At 47.9% G+C, this 24,600-nt stretch overlaps 2 long non-coding RNA genes across 2 annotated transcripts in view; both read left to right on the forward strand.

The window, feature by feature from the left end:
• LOC144381333 (uncharacterized) overlaps nucleotides 1–24,600 on the forward strand; it is an 81,875-nt gene that overhangs the window by 10,450 nt on the left and 46,825 nt on the right. The window lies entirely within an intron of this gene.
• Nucleotides 6,034–8,321, forward strand: LOC144381334 (uncharacterized). The gene is made up of 2 exons (XR_013446311.1): nucleotides 6,034–6,340; nucleotides 8,126–8,321. It is a non-coding gene; the product is annotated as an uncharacterized LOC144381334 (long non-coding RNA).

Below are 24,600 nucleotides of genomic sequence, written 5' to 3' on the forward strand. Positions count from 1 at the left end.
TATGGCAGTTTAGCTGCACGTTAACTCACATCGTTTTTAAATCCAGGCCCTTTTCATCACGCTGTACTTTCTCCTGGCAGCGCTACCAGACACAGGGAGGGGGACTGACTTAGGGTCAGCCTGACAGAGCTCTCGTGGCTATCTCCGGGCTGTTCCTCATGCTTCCTTCCAGGCTAATAGAACAATGGCTAGCTCTGTGTCCGGTACTGTCCTAAGTACTTTCCATGAAATGGCTCATTTAATCCAGCACATAGATTATCTCCATTTCACAGCTGAGTAAACTGAGGTGCACAAAGGTTAAGCACCATAGCTAGTAAGTGAGAGTGGGATTTAGAGCCATGCCAGCTTGTTCCACTGCTTACTCTCCCAGCCACCATGGTACGTTCTTCTGACCCTCTTGCTTCATTTCTTTCTTTCTTTTTTTTTTTTAAAGATTTTATTTATTTATTTGAGAGAGAGCATGAGCGGGGGGAGGGGCAGAGGGAGGGGGAGATGCAGACTCCTGGCTGAGCAGGGAGCCCAGGACCTTGAGATCATGACCTGAGTGGAAGTGAGACGCTTAACTGACTGAGCCACTCAGGCGCCCCTTGCTTCATTTCTTTTGCTGTCCTTCTGTCCTTCAGATCATTCAATTCTCACCTTGTGAAGAGGCCAATAGAACACCAGATGGCCATAAAGAAAAAGAAGTTTCTGTGTGTCCGCCCCCATCCTTCCCCCCCCCCCCCGTCAGTGGTTCTACCTTTTATGTCCCTTCAGTATCTTCCTATGGTGTTGGGAACTCTAGCATGTGGGGGGTGCCATTTGGTACAAACCAGCAGCATTCCATCAGGCACCCTGGGCACAGTGAAGAGAGCCCTGAACTGGAGCCTGAGCTTCCATCTCTGGCCTGGCTCTGCCATGGGTTGGTGTGCAACCTTGACGATGGCACTCTTCTCTGTCAAGTGACAAAGAGGGATGATCCCTAAGGTCCCACTACTCTGAAATCGATACCCTGTGAGTCTTTCCTTCCTTGGCCCACTATCTGTCCGCTGGCACTGCTGGCCTGCCTTTTTGCAGAAGGCCAAGGAGCAGGGATCAGCTCCGTATTTGGGGTTTTGGAGGGACACCACATGGTCTCACTGGATTTAGAGATGCAAAAGGAGAAGATGAGGATGAGTCAGACTCTGTTGGTTTCCTAGCAGTCCTGCCACCTACAGGCTCAATGTCTCCCGCATATACAGATGCAAATGAAATAGGATTCAAGAGCAAGAGTGGGGACAAGGAAGCTTCCGGGCTTGAAGAGGGAACCTGAACCCAACTGACCAGTGAAATGGTGCCCAGCGTGGAATCCTCGTTTGCCTGCAAGCTGGGATAGCACGCCCTCCAGAGACTAACGGACGAATGTGGTGCCAGCCAGTGCTTAGGAACTGCTGCCAATCATGGCAAAGTGAGTATCTCCTGAAAGAGAGAGATTGAGCAAGAAGAAGAATTAGAGGATGCGGGAATGAATAAATAAGGGAAAAGGCAATTTTCCCTCCGCAAAGACCTTTGAGCAATCAAACAGAAAAGGCATTCAGCTCTCCAGGATGGACCCCCCCCGCCCCCCATCACTACTTCATGTTGATTGGTCGTGGCTGGAACACATGTAGGTTATGGGAAACCTTTGAGTCTGATTCGCTGCTCAAATGGCTCCTTCCTGATTTTACCAGAGTCCCCCTTCTGGAAATTACTTGCACATGGTTTGATAGAGTATCAGTTCCGGGCTAAGAAAATGGCAGCCAGGCCCCATTTGGTCATATGATGAGCAGTGACAGGAAAAAACAGGGAAGAGATAAAACCTTAAACAGGGTGGGCCTCTGCCAAAGGGAGGGTGTCTAGTGCCCTTTTGCTTTCTCAACAAAATTACGAAATTGAGCACCTTGACTATTTGCACCTCGCTCACTCTGTCGAGTGGGTGGCATAAGGGAGGAGCGGGCCGTGACAGGAAAGGACATGGGGCTCCGAGAGGTCAGGAGCTGAGGGACGAGGACCATGAATTCAGAGCAAAGGGGCATCGGAAGGAGCAAGTCTGCATCATGTTTAGCTAACTTCTTTCTAACAAAGGAGAAATTCTGTGCAGTCATGGATGATCTGCAATTTAAAGAGCCAGTGCCAATCTGAGTTGAAAATATGCTTTGTGTGGAAAGGCATTCACAGTATCGACGCCCACATACCTCCCACCCAAGGGAAGTTGTCCGCTACCTCTGAGGACTTGTCAATGACACGGGTCCCTCGGCGCCGCCACTTTCCCTTCTCTCCTCCTCTCTCTTCTTCCTTCCATACTGGTTGCGTGTCTGTCACTTCAGTTCAGCCTGGACATCTGGAACCTTCCCTCCGAGATAATATCCCCACCTCAAATTAAAAACGGCCCTTTCCTACTTGATGGGAGCTCCGGTATCAGGATAGTTGAGGACGATTGCTGAATGGCAGTGTGATGTGGAGATTTCCTGGGGATTTCAATTCCTTGGCTCCCCCTACCCTTTCATGATAAAGGTTAATCACGAGGGGAATGAAAACAACACACAATCTTATGAGAAATGAGGAATGGGTCAGATGGAACCCACAGAGGCTGGCTGAGATTTCAATTTTCTTACTGTAATGAAAACTGCATTTCCATTAACTGCTGCAGTAGAAATTACTTACCAGCGGTCACCTGTGATAGCATCATCCCGTGGGTCACGTGGGGCGCATGGATGCTGTGGGGGGGGTGGTGTGGGGGGGGGGAATGGTTGCTGAGGCACGTTCTCATTATCACCTTCCACACCATCCTCGGGAGGCTGCAAATAAGCAAAGGCGGTACTTTTGTGTGGAAAAAGAGGCCCAATTCATACTATCATGGTGATTTAAAAACTGTTTCCCTCTCCTACCCTTTTCCTGTGACCTTCCCTTCCCTGATTTGAATTTGTGGTTTTCTGCATGTGTTCTGCAGGACACCTGATAGAGGTCAATCATAATAAATCACTGTGTTATGTTCCAGGGACCTACTCTGAGCCAGGCAGTGGACCTGGTGCTTCATTTACCTTCTCCCTCATAGTTTCTTTTCTTTTCTTTTCTTTCCTTCTTTCCTAAGATTTTATTTATTTATTTGACAGAGAGACAGCGAGAGCAGGAACACAAGGAGGGGGAGTGGGAGAGGGAGAAGCAGGCTTCCCACTGAGCAAGGAGCCCAATGCAGGTTTGGATCCCAGGACCCTGGGATCATGACCTGAGCTAAAGGCAGATGCTTAACCCACTGAGCCACCCAGGCGCCCCTCCTCATAGTTTCCACTTCCCCACACACCAGAGATTGTCCCCCATCACTCACCTCTCTCTTCTTCCTTGATAATATAATGCCACATTTTTTTTTAGCTAGGCTCATGGATTTCTGCGAGAAGGCCACAGAGCACAGCCTCCCTTGTGGCTACACGTGCCTGTATGGTCACTGTCTTGTCAGCAGAAGTGTTGCATGCAATTCTGAGCAAGTGTCCTAAACAGGAAGAAGCATGCCACTTATTGTCTCTTCTTTTCTATGCCAACTGGAATGTGTACATGATGGCTGGATGTGAACAGCCATATTGGGCCACGAGGTGGAAGTCACTTACTGGAAATGGTAAAGCAACAAGAAGGAGCTGCAGTCCCTGATGATTGTGAAGGAGAATGTTGAGGGTGTTTGTCACTTGCAGCCGAACCTGTCCTACCAGAAATATCCTGTAAGAAGGTAGTAGAATGAGGTGTTGGAGAATAGAGGCCTCCAGGGTCAGACACACCTGGGTTAAAATCCTGCCTCTTCCATGTGCACTAGCTTCATAATCTTAGGCAAATTACTTAGCTGAGCTAGGTCTGATTCTTCATTTGCAAAATCAGTATAAGTAAAAAATAAACAAAACGGATTGGGGGAAAAATTAAATTAGAATACACTTAAAATTTTCAGCATCGTGCCTGGCACATGGTAAGTGCATGACAAAGGATAGATATTATCATTCTAATATAAGTGAGGAAACAAACCTCAACGAAGTTAGGAAACTTCTCCAAGGCCATAGACACAGATAAACAACAGAGAGTATTAGACCTGGAAGCTCCCAAGGCTTGTGATTTTTCCATGACATTGACCACCATGGATGCCCAGATGTCACCATGAAAAACAAGGGAAAAAAGTTAACTCTTTTTCATGCTTGCTAGTGAACACACACACACACTACACACTTTAGGTAGCTCAGCTCATTCTTTGAATGTAAAATTATTAGTTTTACAAAAGAATCTACTGAAACAGAAATGTTTGTTTGCACGAATATGTGCCAATATCAGTAGGCACAAAGTTTCTGGCAAGCTGTGCTGTTGTCCGCAGACCCCTCAGGGTCACTGGCTGGTGATCAGTCCCCTGTGACATTTCTGCATTTCCTTGCGTCCACACTGAGCTCGAGCTCACTTTTTCATTTGCAGATGAGTGGAACTCAGAGATCTCAGTCCTTCGTATTTCCAGTCTGTGCGGGCAGTGTCCTTCCTGCCCAGACCTTCTATCAGACCAGGGCCGAGGTTTGGACGGAACTGTTTTATAGCAGCTGAGGGCTCCTAACAGCAAGGGTGAACTCAGGGGCCCATAAGTCGAGGTGGGTGATTTGAGGAGGCAGGGACCGTAGAAAGTCAGGGACTGTGTCTGTTCCGTCCACTGATGCATCTCTACTCAGAAGGACTTAATCAATATGTAGTGAAGCATATTTGGATGCATGAGAGCTCTCAGGATCACCATGCAATAAACCATCTTGAATAAACCAAGCCACTGAGCTGATGCTCACAGGACTCCCCCATGGGGCTTGGGTAGGGGGGTCACTCGTCCAGCTTTGCCCCCAGCACCCAATCCCACCACTCCAATAGCACTCCTTCTTTCTTTGAGGGAGCTTCCCACCACAGGCTGCTTTTTTGGAGGGCAGGTGGTAGAGGGAAGTGCCTGCTCTTAGAAACCAAAGGGGCCGGATCCTCTCTCTGGGAGCTTTGAATTTGCACAACCATTGCAAGAATGTGGGATGGTTGGAGGCCATTCACTGCAGGACCAGTGCGCAGACCACACGCCTCTGCTCTGAGTCTCCTCTGGCCTCGCCTTTACCAGCTGCCTTAGTCCCTGCCCACATTCCCACCCTCGACTTCCAACCTCCCACGGAGTCTGATGTGCCATAAAGTCTTTGAATAATCCCCAGCTCCTTTGTTTCTTAAAATAGCTTTCAAGCAACATTGCAAGAGAGATTTTGTTGCTAATCTTTGTCTTTCCTGATAGACCTCAAGATTATTTGGTAAATTTCCAAATAGCAACTTGGGAGCAGCAGAGAGAAGTTGTATGGTCAAGGCCAATATTTTTCAATTTGAAATATTGGGACTGAAGTAATGGGAGAAGGTGACAGTGACTATTTCTTAAATGATTATTAGGATCGACTCTCTGGCACTGACAAAGTTGGAAAGAAGTGAGTTGAAAACTGGATCCATGGCTCAACACGGTGCCAAACACCTAATTTTACAATTGTTGATGCATTTTTCTCATCGAGGAAGAATGTACTTTGGCAGGTTTCTCCTCCCCACCCCCGCCGCCCCGCCCCACAGAATGGTCATTGCCATGAGGCCTCTTCACATGTTGTGATGATTCTGGGTCATTTTCTCAAGTTTGGAATTGTGGATATGGCCATGACTGTTTCCAGACAGAAAACAGTGGAATCCTGGAAAGAGCTGAAGAAATGATCAACTGTGATTTCGTACTTTGATCCAACTGAATGAAGAAAGCAGGTCCTTTGGGTTTTACACATCCATGAAAGCAATCAGGCTCTCCTATTCTCCCCTCTGAGCGTTCTCCGAAAAGAATGCACTTGCATTTTTTAAACTATATCAGAAAATATGTTTCTTTGGTCTTTATATCTTAAAAAGAATGATTTTGAGAATCAAGTTTCACACGCCAATTTTAATAGTGTAATTTCTGTTGGAGTAATTAGCTCCCTTCTTCCTCATCTTTTTCTGAATCCACTGGAAAAAGCAAAAAGACAAAGGAGGGAGGCCGAGAGACACCAAAATAACATCTTTCCTATTGATAAGGCCGACATTAGAAAAAGTGGAATATATCTGTGGGCAAATGGACTTCCTAATCCTGAGCCCACATATTGGCCAGACTTGCCCATCTGGCCGCAGACAGAGTCAGACCACTGTTAGCCTCCACACAGGGTAGGCGTGGAGAGCTTTATTGCTATGCTTGCCGTGGGTTTGAGAGCCACCTAGATCATGTTTTCTCTGGTATTTCCTAAAAAGAAGACACAGGAAGGGGCTGGGCTGTGCATGCTTCGTTTCTTCTCACAGATTCCCCGATTAGGTAAGTCCCTCTGCTGTCCTGGGGAGGAGTGAGTGAGGGCTTCAGGGAGATGCTATGCTAATGGGGCTCACAGCGCAGGGAAGGGAGCTCCTGAGTAGGAAGAAGTACCTTCCCTGTGAAAGTCTTCAGGGACAAAATCTATTGCAGTCAGCATTTTTTACTTACCAGTTTTGGTTTCTATCCCTCTCTCCTCTTCACTGCCCCTTGAACATTCTAATTTGAGCAAGAGGGAAAAAAAAAAAAAAACTGCATAGGAAAAAGAACACTGGAGACCTGGGTCCTGGTTGGGCTGGTGGGTAAGTCATGGGGGCTCTCTGGGTCTTGTTTTCCTCCAGCCTGAAGGTGTAGAAGAGGTTGTTCCTTGCTAAAGCCAGTCCTATGGTCTGGCTCCCATACTTTTCCTTCTGGGAACCTTGCCTTCCCCTGTATTTTCAACTTCTTTTCTCCCCCCGCTGGGTTCCCTCCATAGGCTTTTAGACATTTACAGATTTTGCCCACTTAAAAACAATATCCTCACTTGACCCCCGCCCTTTCTAGCAACTTCCTTATCTCTGTATCTTCATTTTTTTTAAATAAGGAAACTTTTTCAAAATGTTGTCAGAATGTGCTGCCACTTTCATCTACCCCTCAAAACAGACTGGCTTCTGGCTTCTAGCTTTATGATACCCCCAAATGCTTCTTGCTAAGTTGGTCACTCATCTTTTACAGCTCAATCCAGTGGACGTTTTGGTTCTCGTTTTACTTGATTTCTCAGCATTATCTGACACTGCTGACCAGTCCCTGCTCTTCAGAAATCGCATTTCCCTTTGTTTTCCTGACACAACACTTTCTTGGTTATCTGCTTCTGAAGGCTCATGTCCTTCTAGTCAGCTAGATCTTAGGGTTCTGCAATACCCAGGTCCTCTCTAGATTTCTCTTTATTCTCTTTCACTAAAAGAATGATGAGACAGTTTACTTATTCAACAAACTTTTATAGGCACCACTATGTGGTAGGCACTATCTTAGGCATGGAGAATTCAACAGTAGAAAAACAATTCCCTGCTCAGATAGAGCTCCCACATTCTAGAGGGAGAAGAGAGTCAATAAATAAATAAGAAAATGAGTATATAATATATTAGGTGGTGACCGTGCTATGATGAAAAGTAAGTTGAGGTGAGGGAATGCATATTTGTGTGTGGAGAAGCAATACTATAGTTATATAGAAGGGTCAGGGAGGGCAGAGTCCTGAAAGAACTGAGTGACTGGAAGAGCTTGAGAAGGATTGGTGTTAATTTTTCTTTAAATATTTAGTAGAATTCACCTGTGAAGATATCTGGTCCTGGACTTTTTTTCATAGGGAGGTTTGATTACTGATTCACTCTCTTTACTTATTATAGGTCTGTTGTGGTTTCTGTTTCTTCTTGAGTCAGTTTAGGTAATTTGTGTGTTTCTGAGAATTTGCTCTTTCATGTAAATTATCAAATTTGTTGGTGTACAATTGTTCATAGTATTCTCTCCTAATACTTTTTATTTCTTTAAAATAAAGAAATACAGTTGGTTGTAATGTCCCCATTTGCATTTCATTTTATTTCATTTTTCTCTTTGTCAGCCTACCTAAAGGTTTGTCAAGTTTTGACGTGTGTGACTGAGCCACAGAGTTGTCTAGTGGTTAGCATTCTAGGCGAGATGACAAATAATACCAGCTAACATTTACTGAGAACTTGCTGTGCATCAGGCATTTATTCCAAGTGCTTTACCCAGGTGGTAAGTGTAGTAATTCATCTTCTTTTTCTTCTCACTTTCCAGATGGGGAAACTAGGGCACAGGGAGAGGTGAATGTCTTGTGAAGATCCAATGGCTAAAGGGGCAGAGGTGTGATTCCAGTCAACAGTCTGACTCTAGGACCCCATCTTTACCTCCATACTCTTACTTTCCCAGACTGTGAGTCCAGTGAAAAGAAATTACCAGAATATCAAAACAAAGACAATAAAACAAAACCTCATCTCATAGATCTCAGTATATAATTTTTCTCTTTTTAGAACTATCTGAGAAATATGTCATTTCCAGCTTGGAGTAAGAAATGGTACAATAATTTTACCACCTAATTTTACTCCTTAGCTGGTTCCAGGATATTAATAACTAGAGTTGGACCATCCCTGCTACATTTTGGTTTTCTTAAAAATCCCCAGCTATTTTCCAATATACGCCATTTTATCGAATATATTTTTCCCAAGTATTTTTTCCTTTCTGGGGTAACAAAAGCATGTTTTAACAGCACACAATCCATATGCTTCTGATTTACTTGTACTCAAATCTCAAAAGTGTTGCTTTATAAGCGTTATTTTATTCCTCTTCAAACTGACTTGAATAAAAATTTCTTAACATTTTCTTCCTCTTGAACACTAAGGGGTATTTTGCTAGGTAAAGAATATTCTGATAACACCATAACTTGATTGGTTCAAAACCAAAGCCAGGGCTTCTTAAAAGGCCCTGGAGAAACATGCTTCCCCATCCATAGCTAAATCATGGGATGATTCAGAACCTCTAGGCAGCTAATGGCATAGGTTAAGGATGCTGATGGCTCCAAAGACACAAAAGAGTTTTTAATCATTGGCCATTCCTATGCACCCCACAGTGGAATTGTAAGTATTTTTTCTTCTCTGTATAGAAAAAAAAAAAAAAGGTGAGTGGGAGAAGAAATTTCTCTTGTCAGCTTGAGCTTTAAAAAGAAGAAGGAAGTATGGGGTGAGTGGATGTTTTTAAGCTCAGGCATATGTTAGAGGGGGAGGAAATGAGACTGAGTGAGAAACAAAGTGCTGACGCTGAGGATCCTCCGTGGCCTCAGGATGACCCAGGAATCTCATCAGTTCCTATAACAAACGCCACATGCTAAGAGCATGTTTTGTCAAAGAAGCATCAGCACTGAGTGAAATCAGCAGAATTAGGAGTGGTGCCAACCAGGGCTCCTCTGTAAGGTGAGAACTCAATTTCCCTTCATCCATCCATCCATCCATCCATCCATCCATCCATCCTTCTACCCATCTGTCCATCCATCCATCCATCATCCATCCATCCATCATATCCATCCATCCACCCATCCATCTGTCCGTCCATCCATCCATCCATCCATCCACCCATCCACCCATCCATCCATCCACCCATCCACCCCTCTAGCCATCCACCCCTCTAGCCATCCACCCCTCTACCCCTCCCAGAAACACTGGGGAAGGCAGGCAGGAAAGATAGAAGGGAATGGAAATTAAATTCCACTGATCATTTGCTATGCCAATAACGACAGGCTTAATCTCGGGACAATGGTGATGGATTGGTGGTGTCTGCCTGGAATGCTGTATTGAGAAGGATTCTGAGGTCTGGTCTATCTTCTCTAGCAAAGAGTATTGGGATCGATTCAAGGATATTAGCTATGAGCACAATTGGGGCGAGTGTCAGCAGTCACACACATCCTCAGAACCACCATACTGTGCCACACTCCCAGCTCAGGGCTAGTTAGGGGAGCAGACAAAGGACATTTTTGGCCTGATACACACCTAGGATGGATGGGAGTGGAGAGCTGGCCATGGTAGGGGGCAAGGGCGGGATTTGGGGAATGAGGACTTCCTGGCGGTCTGTGCCACTCTGCCAGGAAAAGCATGAATGACTTCAGCACGCTAGTGAACCTTTCTCTGCTCTGAGCCCTGACGTGTTTTACACCGTGTCCTGATCCCTTAGGTCCTGGTTACTGACAGCTTCCCTGGGTCATCCACTGAAACCCTGGGAAGTCCAAATAGGTGATAAGCACAGCTTTGCAAGTGAGACCGTCCTGGAATTCTACCCACCACCACTGAGTTGCAGTTTGTACTCCCAGAATCCTTCTGAGCCTCAATTTTCTCACCTGTAAAATGGAAAAAAACCCACCCCTACAGGATCGCAGTGAGGATAAAACATGATAAAAAGGTCCTGTCTATAGTGACACTTTCTAAATGACTAATGTTTTTATAAAAATCCTCTTGACTTTAATTTGGCTCTAGGCTATCAGTCGATAATATTTATTACACACTTAGTAGGTACAAAAGAGAACAGAAAGAGGTCTGAGGTCTAGGGTGACGGATAAGACAGGCGCACCAGAGAAAACTGCAGGATCAGGGACAAGTGGCTGATTTCTAGCAGACATCTGGAAGAGGTGGAGAATTTGAATGGGGTGCACATTTGAGGACAAACAGCAAAGTGACTTCCCTTTTCCCAGCCATGAATTTGGGATATTCTTCTCTTTTCCTGCGTGGGCTTTTGTGTTCCTCACAGAAGAAACCTGCACTTCTGAGAAGTGGACAAGAGAAGGTCAGGCTGTTACTCACGAAACAATGACTCAAAACCCTGAGTCTTTTCCGGATTTACCTACTTTAAAAAAGAAACCCTTTGCCCCATTCAGGGGAGCTGGAGCAGCGGTGGGAGAGGCCGCAGGGGGTCCTGCGGCTTTCTGGCAAAGGCAGTCCGGGTGTGAGGAAACCCTGCCGGCCAGCCCCTGCCACCAGAAGGAACCAGAACACGATGAGAAACCCCATTCGGCAGACCACGGAAAAGTCCTCTTTGTCGTTTGAAATTTTTATCTTGTTTGTGGCAAATCTAATGATTCAGTAATGACCACAGCTGTGTTGGGGCCTACGAATTTCCTCCGAGGCTTCCCCACCCCCCCCTTCAGAGCAGGAACAAAACCAGCTGGGGAGCCTGTCCTCCTCCCGGCTCTCTTTCCAGCTTCTGCAATGTGTTTGGGACGAGCAGAGCTCCAAGTGGCCGGCCGAGATTTTATCAGACTTCTCATGAATCTAATTCCGGGGGGGAGGAAGCCAAGGCAAACTGGCTGTTTGGTTCACGGACAATGCGTTTCTGGGCATGAAATTCAGCTCTCTTTATCTGCTGTTGAAGTCACTTTGAAAGAGCCCAACGGTTTCTCATTTTGGTCCTCACTATGGTCATGACAGAGCATCCCGGAGAAGATTCGGAGTTTCCCAACCCTGCCAAGGGAGGGCAGTTGGCATCTGCCAGTGACTTGCTTTCTTGCCCCTGACTTGTCCCCTCGGTCGGTGTCTCCCTACTGTGTGCTCTGAACCCAGGAGCAGCAAACAGAAGGCGAGGCAAGGTGGTGTGCCGTGGTGGCCACCGCAGGGTGGTGTGGGGTGCTGACTGCGTGACCTCAGCACACAGCTGCCCGGAGGCCTGCAGCTGGTGTGGGTGCGGCTCCTCGGGGCCCCCCCACCGTGTGGCTCCATCTCATGGCATGCTAATGTCCCCTAGAGCCTCCCTCTCCTCATGGAGGAAATGAAGGCATGGAGGTATGTGTTGTGTGTGTGTGGGGGGGAGTTGTTCATTCATGGGTCTATTTATTTATTCATCCATCAAACCGCCCTCCCCCCCCCCCCCCCGGCGCCCAACACACACACATGGACTCTGTGCTAGGTGCCTGGGATAGGAAATGAATACGACTGGGCTCCTGCCTTCCTGGGCTCACAGTCTGGAGCGCAGGAGAAAGAAATATGCATATCAGTCTAGAAAAGTCATCTGCGTGATAACGGGAGTGTGTGAGGTGCCCAGCCCTGCGGGGAAATGTGGAGAAAGCTGATCTGGAAGGGTGAGTCAAGGAGGCCAAAAGAGTGGAAGGATATTTCGGAGGCAAGTCTCCATCTTGCAAAAGAACTTTGCCCGAGAACAATAGCAAGGCCGAAAGAGATTTTAAGCACAGAGAGAGACGAAGAAGGCAGCAGGGACTCTCCAGTTTTCAGGATCCAGCTGAGATTCCAGTTTAGTGAGAGAGAAGAGTTTTTCCTTCCTCTGAATTTTGAAAAACGTATGGACCTTCATCAGGATGGCCCAACTGCTAGTATACCACACATCAGGCCGCTGGTACTGGTTTTCCTGGGCCAGGCATGGGAGGAGATTTCTTGTTGCTCTTTCTCACACAGACCCTTGATAAAGCCTGAAGACTTTATAAAGACTGTTGTGATTTTTATTCTATGGGATCAACGGCTCCTTGGAGAATGGAAAGAAAGTGATAGACCATCTCCCCCAGAAAATGGACATCATTTTGCATGAAAATTCAGGAGTTTCCAGAACCACCCCCCCTCCCAACCCACTCATCCGTTCCAGGTAAAGCACTTCCCACCTAGCCTCAGGTGTGAACCAGGGGCCTGACATGACCCAGTGTAGACACAGAGTCTGATGGTGATAAGGCCTGATGTGGGCATTCAGCTCGGACATTGTTGAGAAAGTGAAGTCCCAAGGCAGACCCTCAGCTGGGCCCGGCCACCGTTAGGTGAGGGCACGCGGTGCGGACAAGCGCTCTTGGCTCAGACTCACGGCCCGGTGCTCTGGGACCCGGCAGAAGCCGAAGCAAGTGAGCTGCCAGCTCCAGAGCCCTAATCTGCGACGAGGCTAGTGATGGGCACATGCGTTTGGTCAGGTTATTGGGCAGTTACACTGAAGCGTGTACCCGGTTTAGGTACTTTCTCTTGACTTGAGTGGGTGAGTCGGGTAGGAAGGAGTGTGGTGACGCCAAGACCGTTCTCAGATGGGATAGAGCAAAGGCAGGTGTGCCGGGAAACATCAGGAGCTGCGTGTGGATCCTGTAGAGACCGAGTGTGGAGAGGAAACGGAATCCTTCTTCGGAGGACTCCAGCAAAGCCCATACTAGGGTGAAACAAGAGGGGTTTGCGGCGTGTCAAAATGTAAGGGAGGGGTGCCCCAAACTCAGTAACTGAGATAACTAATATTTTAATGCAATCTTAAAAAGTCAAAATCAATGCCAAAAATCCACCATGAAAAGAATTTCAAAACTTCAAATAAAGATGAGATGCCGTTTTGCCCCTGCCTGGATGACCTGCCTCTTACCTCACCCTAATCCCACTGGGCTTTGGAGCACAAAGCCATGTCTTTAAAGTCCAAACTTGCATTTGAGTAAGACTTGAACTTCATGGAGTTAGTGCCTGGACTGTCTGAGTTAGTTCTTGTAGTTGTCTAGGAATGGTCCCAGGCAGTGTGGACACCGGCCACCCTTGATGTAGCTTCAGCCCACCTGCCCGCCCACCTTTGCCCAGGGAACATTGTTGGCAGTGACCCAAATGTCCCACCAGGTGGCACTCTTGCTTTGCTCCAACCAGGCCCGCCCCTCTCCCTTCCGTGAAGGGGATTCTTAGCCCAACTGAAGAGATTTAAACTAGTTGCTAAATTGTTGCCAGTTGTTTTCAGACAACTGAGCAGGGAGGAGGGCAAGCCGAGATGGCACATGAAGAGGATTGGAGGGATCATCTGGAGAGCCCGGAGCCAGGTACAGCTTGCTTAGGAACAATAGGCCGTCCAGCTCTTCAGCAGGTGAGGAAAATGAGAATTTTAAACCATCTTTTGTTCTCGTATGCAGTATAAACACACGTGACATGGGAGAGAAAAGGGGGATTAATGGTTTTCGGTGACGCAGAGGCTGATGGGAAGGGCTCTGGCACTTACCTGCAGTGCTGGCCCCATTAGCTGTGATCTTGGTCAAATAACTGGACTTCGCAAGCCTGAGATTCTTCATCTTGACGTGGGGATCCTTGTAGCTGCCCCCCTGGGGGGGTCATCAGAGGCTTAAGTAAGCTGCTGTGCAGAAGGCAATTTGCCTGGCACCCGGCACCCAGGAAGTGTTCAGCAGACGAGAGGTGCTATGATGGGCTTCCTGGCAGAGGCTGAGAAGCTAGAGTTTGCCCCCTCCCGGGCTGTTATTAATTAAGAGATGACCTCAGAGTGACCCAGAGAAATAACTTGATAATGAACCATGGCTTTAGCAGAGTCAACCAGAAGAATTTCCCACCTGGATCGAGTTTCACAGGTGTGATTTTTGAACCAGGAAATCAAGCTGGGTTCCCGGACAAAACCGTCTCACCTTTGGTGACCGGGGGAAACATCTGACCACCAGGTGACTGGCCTCACCTAAGCTGTGCATTGTTGTGGAAAGTATCCGTTTACAGGTGCGTTGGTCCGTCGTCACCTTCCCATTAACCCAGTCTGTCTCCTTACCGTTCCGAATTCCTGAACTCACAGAGATGCCCCTAAATTTACTGCTCTTCAATAACCACTTCAATAGTGGTAATGGTTTCTGTTTATTGAGGCTTACTGTATGTCAGTTGCTTCATTAAGCACTTTACACACACTGTTTCGTTTATGCCTTAATATCACATGGAGAAGTAATCGAGCCCATTTTACAGAGGAGGAAATGCAGGTTGAGGGAAACTTAGTACCTTATCCTTCTGCCAGTTATTGGTATAAACTTAGTTCTATTGACTTCTAAATCAATCAATCATCCATCGATCGATTGATCTATCTACGTAGCTATCATCGATCGTTCTATCATCTATTTGACATGTTAAATACAAACTACTTTGATCTACTAATCAAGACACGTTCCTTAGAAGCCTCTAGGCTCTAGGGAAATCTTTGTTGGCCTCAATTCAGGCTTCTCTTTTGACGATATAGAGATGTATTCGTGGCTGTAGTTTGCAGACGCATGCATACAGAACACATATACATGACCTTCTGAGAGCGCGTTCTTACTCAAGGCCCCATATTAGATTGCGATCCACTCTGTGTCAGCCCCATGTCCAGGAGTTCCTGGAGAGAGAATTTCGTGCTGTATCCTCTCACTTGGGAGGATAATCAGACAATGCCACTCTCCATTCGGCACTGAGCTCCCTTTGCAGCCACGGACAAACCTTGTTGACCAGAATGGTCTCACTTTTCAATGGGAAGCTGTTGGACAAGAGAGGGGGTGTCAGAACATCAAGCTCAGTTTGACCGAGCTGCAAGAAAAAGCAGAAGAACGAATCTGTCTTCCCAAAGGAAAAATACCACCAGTGGTCATGGAGGGAACTTGGTTTTCAGTTCCTAACTGGAGAAGACAGATACCTGTCAAACGATGTGCAGTCAAATGGTGAGCCAGTGTGGATAAATGAGAGTTCCCACTTACAGCATGTTTGTTTTTCTCCCCCAAAATGCAGTTTATTTCCTCTAAATTAATATTGTAACTCATCTCAGATTAATAAAGTTTTCTCTAATAGAGGAGGCCCTTAGAGATTCTAGTTTATTACACTAAATGGGTTTTAATTAGACAATTAGAGAATGAGTTCTTCTCCAGGACTTCAAAACTGTCTTGTCAGATATTTCAGTGAAAATGTGGTTGGCTTTATTTATTTAGCAACCTTGAAAAAACAGTCACTTCCTGTTCATATTATTAGAAATGAATTCAGTCCTAAACATCAATGAGTTTACGGATTAAGAGAGAGGAAAAAATAATGTATTTCTTTTGCACGTAAATCTTTTTATTAAAATAAAAATAAGCCCCAGTAGTATAATAAAATATAAAATCACTACAATTTCTTAGGGAAGTCGATTCGTTGAAAGACATTTCGCATTCGCACGCCGAGATGTATGGAGGCTGGGAGGCAGGGGCCAAGGCTTACCCACCGCTTCATCCTCTGTCCCTAGCATAGGGTCGGTGCGTGCTCTGTGCTCAGCACAGGCTTCCTGATTGGAATTCAGGTCCAGCGCACTGATTTGCCTTTATTTGATTCCCTGAGATGGAAAAGGCCAGTCTTCTCTCAGCAGGTAGAAGGCAGGGCACAGGAGCCAAGCCTCTGGAAGCCACCTCCAGGAGAGAACACCCGCCCCAACCCTCTCCTTTCTCATGTGCGCCCCGGAGGGAAGGACGGGAGCTCAGCTGAGCTGCAGGCCAGACAGAGTGGGGTGGAGGCCCTTTTCCTGAGCACCTGTGACGGTGCATCAGGACCTTTCTTTATGTATTATTCCCCCGATCAGCACAACAGAACTTTATTTATTATTCTTCCATCAGATGCTCACAAGGAGGATATGAAGACACTCCCATCGTTCATTTCCCCTCCATTCTTAGAGAGTCAAATCACCTGCACCAGGGAAGGACCTGGGATTCAAATCTGGGACTTGAGAATGGAAACTCCTTACACAAGGCCCAACTTCCTCCCCACAGCAGGGATCCACACAGGAACAAGGGCTCAGCTGAGAATGGTAACCAGCTGTTTGTGACCTTGTGAACAAGGGCATTTCTAGGGCACTAAGGACAAGTGGTTGATTTGGCAGATAACCCACCAGAGAGCTAGGAAATGAAGTTGACTTGAAATTGAATAATTTCATGTTCGAATTTTCTTTTCCTCCAAATCTACCCACTGAAAAGTCCTAGGGCAGGAGGGGACCTGAAAAGAATGTCAGGATGGAAGAGATGAATGTCTTTCTTTTGCATTTATTTATTTTCTTTTTTAAGAGGCTTATCTAAAGCTCCCGAGATCTGCTTGGGTCTTACATAGGAAGGTGAGTGAGTCTCACACTCTTCCATTAGAAAACCATCTTCATAGGTCAAAAGAGTCAAAGGACTCTGAGGTTCTATTTATATCTTCAAAAAGCAAAATTCACTGCTAAGTTCAACACCCATTCTCCTTTCACTGACCCTAATTAAATATCCATTTATCATCTTTTTATCTGGCTTGTGTGGCCCTGAAAACTCACGAGTGCTTTGCTGAGATGCTCGCTTCCTGCCCTCTCTCTGCACCCCCCAGTCTGTGAGCTCTGTTTATCCCAGTCCCTGCATAGGAATCAGGTAAGGAAGAACGATCTCTGTGCCCAAGAAAGGGTTAGGTAGGAGAATTCAACAGAACAACCATGAACATAGGGCCTGTGGTGAGGTGTGAGGGACAGAGTCCTCTCCCTCAAGGGACTCAGTGTCTGCTGGGGGGGAGTACAAGCCTCTGTTGTCCAGGACCCCGTGGGGTCCTCTGCTGGGGGCCTGATGAAGGCCCACCTGAAGCTTGCTTTTGTATCCGGAAACTGTCCCTTTGAATCCAGCTCCTGGCCAACTTCTAATTCTAAGACTTTTCTCCTTGGCAGGGAGACCTCAAATTTTTAATTGATTAAAGAGAAAGGCTCCTTTGATGCTAAAAAGGAGAGCATCTGAGTTGCCCGGTAATTTAATGCAGTTACCTGTCCTGCTCCCAACCGGCTGGGATGAGCTAGGGAGAGAAAGTGTAGGAATGGACACACAACCAGTTACTTTCTCACTAGCCATCAGCAGATCAGGAATGTTCATTGAGGTTTATGATGCTTCCTGCCGCAGTGTGAAGTGCCTTCAACAAAACAAAAAACAAAACAAAATGATTTCTCTGCATTTCCAAATACTTTCCAATGCTTTCCAATGATTTCACTACCTAGAAACCTCTGGGTTTTTGTTTTTGTTTTTGTTTTTAAATCCATTTAGAACATTTGTGTGTTGAACTTCGGTTTGCTTTTTTTGGAGGATTCTCCCCTCCCTGTAGTGGTTTGCTAGGGCTCTGGTAACAAAGTACCCCAGACTGGGGGGCGTAAGCAACAGGAACGTGTTTTCTCACAGTTCTGGAGGCTGCAAGTCTGAGATCAAGGTGTCAGCAGGGTCGGCTTCTGCTATGGGTGCTGAGGGAAGGATGTGTTCCAGGCTTCTCCTCTGGCTTCTGATGGTTTGCTGGTGATCCTTGGCATTCCCTGGCTTGTAGATGCATCACCCCGATCTCTGCCTTCATGTTCACGTGGCCCTCTCCCTGTGTGTGGGACTGTGTCCAAATTTCCCCTTTTTATAGCACACCAGTCATTCTGTATTAGGGGCCCACCCTCCTCTGGTATGACCTCATCTTAGCTAATGACATCTGCAATGCCCTTATTTCCAAATAAGGCCACATTTTGAAGTCCTGGGGGTTAGGACTTCCATGCATGAATTCTGGTGTGTGTGGGGGAGCTCAGTCCAACCTCCGGCTCTAGCAGAGGCACCTCCCCGTTGCTGGCTGAAACCAGAGGTGGGGACATCCCTTCACCTGCTTGCTTCTGGTGCATCTGCTTTCTGGTCCCAGGGGACGACCCTGATGGCTCCTGTGGGTCCAGGCACCCACACAGGACTTGGAAAACTGCCAGGAAGTCTCCCCAGAGTGCAGAGCTGGGGCATACCTGCTCCCTTCCCAGGTCTAAGGGCCGCAATGCCCACACCTGAGTCCCAGAGATTCTGATTCTGATCTACTGGGCTGACGGCTGGGATCCCCCACCATATGTATAAAAACCTCCCCCGGGGGGGTTCTAATATGCAGCCAAGGTTGAGAACAATGGTGATCCGGCCCACTGATTTGCAAACTGGCCGCACATTGGAACCACCCTAGAGGTTTAATAAATTCTAACGCCTGGCCGCCACTCCCAGAGTTTCTGCCTTCATTGGTCTGGAGTGGTAACCTGGCGTAGGGATTAGGGAATCATTACCTTTCACCTGAGGTAAAACCTCAGAGGGTGGCTCGCACCTAACTGACGATCATTGCAAACTCAGCTTGGAATTGCTCTCGATGCTGGTTTTGTGGGAGAGATCCCACTCTTTTCACTCTGCCATTGTTGATTGGTTCCCAGTGGCCTCCCCTCCGCTGGTATTTTCCTCAAATCAACCAACATGGCAGACAGTGAGGGCTCAAGGGAACTAGGACAAACTTACTTGAAGAAGAGTTTCTGGAAGACACTGTCACTGTGGTTAAACTCAGTCAACGGGCCTAAATGTGAAGGTGAAAAATCATTCGTACATTCAGAGACAAAGCTCTGGTCTCTGATCATCTTTTAAAGGCTTTCTAGTTTTCAGACTGGGTAAAAATTCCCTTTCTCTCCCCCAAGGGGTCAACAGGAAGCTTCTTCCTCCATGGTGGACAGATTTTATTTGACAAGGTATGTTTGGAAAGTCAGATAATCGTACTGACTAGAAATTGAAAACATTATTTTAATGTCCAAACATGAGACTGTTATAAACTATAATGCACGATTTGCACAATTTTAAAAAATGAAAATAAATATCTGAGAAATTTCACGCTACCTGAAACTAACGTTGTAGGCCAATTATATTTTGATAAAAAAAAGAAATCTCATGTTTCTTTTTTTCTGAAGCATGGTTGCTTCAGATTGGCCCGCCACCGATGACCGCTGTGATTAATTATCTGTTAGAAAAGTTTGAGACCCATTGAAACAAGTGGGTTCAGCCTGCTTTTCTATGATTTAAATGACTTTTAATATGCTTTCCCCCTGCTGGGGATGCTCTTCCCTTACTAGGGTACCTGATGAACTCCTCCTTTTGCCTCAAAACCCACCTCAGGTCTCCCGCCCTCTGGCACACCTCCCCCCCCACCCCCACCCCTTAGAGGTTCGCACCACATTCTCTGTACTCTGTACTCTGCATTCTCTGTACTAAGACTCGATACCCTCTGAGGGCAGGAATGACTTTTATTCGCTTCTTTTCCATGTGCTTTGCCCTGGGCCTGACATAGAGCAGATCTCAGTAAGAGTCGGTGGATGAAAAGCAATGTTGGCTTGGTTTTTTTTTTTTTCCTTCTTCAAAAACAGCTGAAGAATCCCAAACGTTCCAAGTCACTGCTACTTAAAATCCAAAAGGAGATTGCTAGTGGTTTTATTTTCTGAGTCAGCTGTGTGACTCTGAGTGTGTCCAGAAGCCAGAGGAGTTGCCCGGGCAGGGGGCTCAGGGAGGGGTTGCCCCCAGATCCTGGCATGTTGGTGGGAGGGGGAGAGGAGAAGGTGGAGGGAGCGCAGGGCAGCAGCGGGGCCAGCTGGAAGGTTTGCCGTCAGCTCCCTCCTCCCAGACTCTTTGAACAGCTCTATGCCTACGGCCCCGTGGACAAGCCCTGGTATTGTTTGATTCTAGTGTAGGGTCAGAGGCCTTGTAGGAATGGCATGATTCTACTTCCTTAAATAGCGACTTGGGAATGAAATGAGTAACCGTGTCTTTAATTAGCCATACCCCAGAGGCCCGGAGGGGGCTGGTAAATGGTGGGCTCCCAGCCAAGGTCAGCACTGTGCCGCTGATACTTGGGCCAGGCTGACTTGGTGGGACGTTTTATTTGCCTGGCTCCGCCAACTTGTCCTGTCAGCCCATCCTCCATTCTGCCCTCATTTCGGCCTGATGGGCTGCTCAGGGTCGACACAAGGGAAGAGGGGAGGAGAACAGCTAACTTCTTCTGAGCATCTCTCCTGCGCAGGCTCTGGGCCACACACACCGGGAACAGCGGAACGGAAGATCCGAGAAGCGCAGGATGGAACCCGGTGGGAGGGTAGTCCAGGGTAGTCCGTGCTGGGCCGTTCCAGAGCCGTGTCCAATAAAGAGGGTCCCGGTGACCAAAAGATGCTTCCGAGTAATTTAAGTCCTTTACTTGTATGTTCAAGCTCTGTAAATGGAAGCCACATGGCCAGTCCTGAGCTACCCTTAATCCAACCTCTTCTCTTCTCTGTCCTCACAGCCTGAGCCTCCCCTGACACTCTTTCTTCAAAATCCCCCAGAAAGCTGCCCTGATCCATGCCAGGTTCCCTTTTCTATCCTGGGGAAAACCTCTTTCTGGCCCTACTCTACATGCCTCTCATCTCTTCAAAACCTTCTTTCCTTCTGTCTCTTCATTTTTCTCTCCCAGCCTTTGATTCTGTATCCCAGAAAAGAAAAATTCTGGCAATCTCGAATCCTAGAGAGTGATAGAATGGTAGCAATGAAGTGGGAAAGCACCTTTTTAGCTGGTGAGGAAGGGGGAGATGGGCTGGGAATCCTTAGAGGCTAATCATCTCTTTCCTGTCACTCAGACGTGTGAACAAGATGGAACCGGGGACATGGTATGGTGCGCGAGCAGAGAGGAAGGAATGATCACGCTCCCTGGGGTGCCGAGGGATCAGCTCCCAAAGCCAGGAAGCCTGTGATGAGTGTCAAAGGAAAGTTAGGGACTCCCCATGAGGCCAAGGAGGAAGGAGAAGGGGTTCCCATTCAGGAAGGACAACAGGGGCGCCGTCCCCGCGGATCCAAGAAGAGAAGGTTGAGTCCCTCAGTGGACTTGGTCAGGTCTCTACCCTATTTTCTAGATCTAGACCCCCAGGCTCTCTAGAAGTGTAAGTGATTGCACATGTGGGGCCGGATCCCTTCCTTTTGGCTGTTTGCACTGAAATCTGAGATGCAGCAGGGACCTTGATGACGGCTGTGTTCATGAACTGGTCTGGCAGGGCGGACAGATGTCCCCAGCTTTCCCAAGGGAAGAGAAGGCAAATGCAGACATCTGTGCTTGGGAGGTGAATTTACTGTCCCGAGGAAGGCGAGAACACCTCGGGCAGGTCTGGGCTGGGCAGGGCAGGGCTGACTTTGCCCAGACCAACTCCCGGACAGTTAGGAATGAGATGGAAAGCCTGCCTATAAACAAGCCTTTCTGCAAGTTCTTTCGGCTTCCTCTTTCCTCAGTCGCCCATTCTTGACAGGTTTATTCTTAAGTGTTGTTCCACTTGGGCTCCACCTGTCCCCTTTCTTCAGCTGCTCTCACATGCTTGTGCTTCTGGGCTATTAAATACCACACTGTGCTGGGATGGTGGTGTCAGCTGTCATTTACAGGAATGGATCTGCTGGTGCTAACACAGCCCCCGGAATTGAACAGAGCAATCTCTGGAGACACACAGTGGGGTCCCTAGACCCCCAGCATCCCCTGGGAACTTGTTAGAAATGCAGATTCTGGGGCTCTATCCCAGCCCCACAGAACCAGGGGGATGGTGCTGGAAACACAACCACTGGTGTTGGAACAAGCCCTTTGGGCACGCTCTGGTTCAGGGCTGGACTGTCTGTGCTCCAGGGTTGCTGACTGTCCCGCTGTTAACCTGTGAGGACTTGGGATGACTAGGGCTGAGTCCTCACGTGTGTGGGGGTTCCGAGGCCCGGGAAACACAGGTATCGAAGGGCCTCTTCTCAGAATGAAGACAAAAGCCCTCTTTGCTCTTTTCCACGAGCACCGTATGCTTGACAGCACGCCAGACATGTTCCATCAGAGGCAGAAGTCTGACCTCTCGGCCCGCAAAGGAAGCTTTGCTCTCTGAGGGTGGGAGGAGCTCGGGCTTCAGCTCCCAGCGCTGCAGGCGAGCTCCACTGGAGGGCTTTCAGTTCCAGGGCTGATGAATGCACCCATCCCCTCAGTGCCTGCTCTAGGACCCGCCCCACCCCTTCCCCTTCCCCTTCTCAGAAGCCACGACGCCCACTTCTCCAGCTCCCCTTGGAGCTGAGCAAGAGGAAATGCACTGTGACGGAAGTAGAGAAATTCCAATTCCCTTTAAGGGACTTTCTGAGGGCAAAGCCTGGAACAGATTTTCAGGGCAGGTTGCACAATCTTTTTTGGACATCTCTCGTAGGGGCCAAGAAATAGAGCCGTTCAAGCTGGTACCTAAACTAGGTACAATCCTGGCTTTCTGTGACTCAGCTCTGTGATCTTGGGGGGAAATTACTTAACCTCTCGGCACCTTCATTTGCTTGATCTTAAATTGGGAGTCATAACGGCACGATGCTCATAGGTGTTTGGGAGGATTAAATTAGATAATGTATCCCGAGTAAGGACGAACTCAGGACCTGGCCTGCAAGTGTTCGCTAGATATCAGCTACTAGCTCCTGTCAGGGCCTAGCAGGGCGCAGACACTCCGTGCCTGCCTGCTGAGCGGATGACAGAGTCCACCTCCCTGTCCGGACAGCCGGAAGGCCACCAGAAATACGAGACCACCAAAAATACATTCCACTGCTATTGCCGATCCCCTTACATTCTGAACAATTCCATTACCAGGGAGTGGTCCTATTTCTTAAGGCTTTAAGGAAGCTCGAAGCAGGTATTTTTCACAGTGGTTTTCTATTTCTGGAATGTCTTCTCTTTTCTGGTCTGTTGTCATCCAATAGGCTGTTGGTGGGGAATCAGAGTGACTTAAATTGCTCCCTTGGACAGAGGGAGGAAACAAAAAGAAATGGAGGCTTCTCGGGTAGAGTTACAAGGCTTACCACCAGGTAGCATTTCCTGACAAGACCCAGCTTGGAATTCTCTTAGCAAGTTGGGAGAGTGAGCCCTCATCGCTGCCTGACCCCTCCCGCCACACATTCCCAGCAGCTGGAACTTTATCAGCGTGGATGTCCGACAGGGACAGGGGGCTCATTTCCTTGGCTGAGCTGCTAAGGGGAAGAGAAACTGGGTTTTAGCGCTCACACCTGTGCTCCCAGGGAAAGGCACCCTGGGCAGCCACACGTCACACCTGGGACCATCTAATTCCCCGGAGAGATTTGTCTTCTTCATATGCTTTTATACCCACGCCATGTAGGTGGTTTCTCCCTACTGTTGACCCCGGGCATTTTATAGGGAGGCTGTGAAGAAACTCCAGAGCACGTGCAAAGGGTGAGGGGTAGGAGCGTTTGCGGAGTGCTCTGGGGGTCCACTCCCTTGCAGAATCCTCCAGTCTGGAAGCCCAGCCGCGGCAGCAACCCGGATCGCATGCTTTTGATTTTGCCCAAGTGGCCGGATTTCTCCCTGTGGATGAATCATCCAGTTCTTGTCCTAGCCCCTCCCCCACCTCCACTCCCCTGCAGGGACCTCCAGGTGACCTTGATGGCTGGACATTCCTTTGTGGTGCCCCTCGAACTTCTGCTTGTGGGTGATTTTGTAACCAACATGTAAAAACAGGAACTCACAAAACAGATGAGCTGGGGAAGTGGATGATTATTTGTATTGGCTATATATAGGAAAGAGTCAGTTTATAACAGAATTATTTTTATATGCTATTTTTTCCCCCCAGAGCTCAGAACAGCCATCCAATCTACGGATGCCTATAAGCATTTATTTTTATAGTGTCTCCTCTCTCCCTCCTGGGGGTCAGATACGAGCTCTTCCTGACTCCTCTACCACGTTATGACTTTTCCCAGTGCCTGGCGCCGGGCTCGGCGCTCAGCAAGGCCCCGCAAGGGATCCTGACTGCTGGCTCTATGCAGGCCTGGACAAGGGGCGTCCTGTGGGTGCCTTGGAGCTGTAGCCCCAAGCTGGTCTTTCCAGGAATGCACTGCTTGAAGAAGCAGTCTTTCTTCCTTTCAAGGTGGCCTGGCAATCAAAGGGCAGGGCAGGTGTGCTCACCCCACCCAGCCTTCTCCCGTCTTGGCTGGGAAAATCTGTGCAACATCGGAAGCAGCCCGAGTGTGTTCTGTACGTGTCTGCATGTGTGACCCCGTTCCTCTGTGGCTGGAAAACAGGCAAAGCGTGAAGCAGGAAAATCTATGGGCTGCAAGGAAGAGAGCTCCGTGCATTACCGCTGGCTGACTTCCCACCTCTCGGATTAAGTCTGATTTATTCGGCTGTGATGGAGTGTTATGTCTGTCACTGAGGGAGCTGGTTAAGAAGGAAGCCTCTATCTCGGAGCCA

The sequence above is a fragment of the Halichoerus grypus genome, chromosome 3 (genome assembly GCF_964656455.1).
Source record: "Halichoerus grypus chromosome 3, mHalGry1.hap1.1, whole genome shotgun sequence".
NCBI classification, from domain to species: Eukaryota; Metazoa; Chordata; class Mammalia; order Carnivora; family Phocidae; genus Halichoerus; species Halichoerus grypus.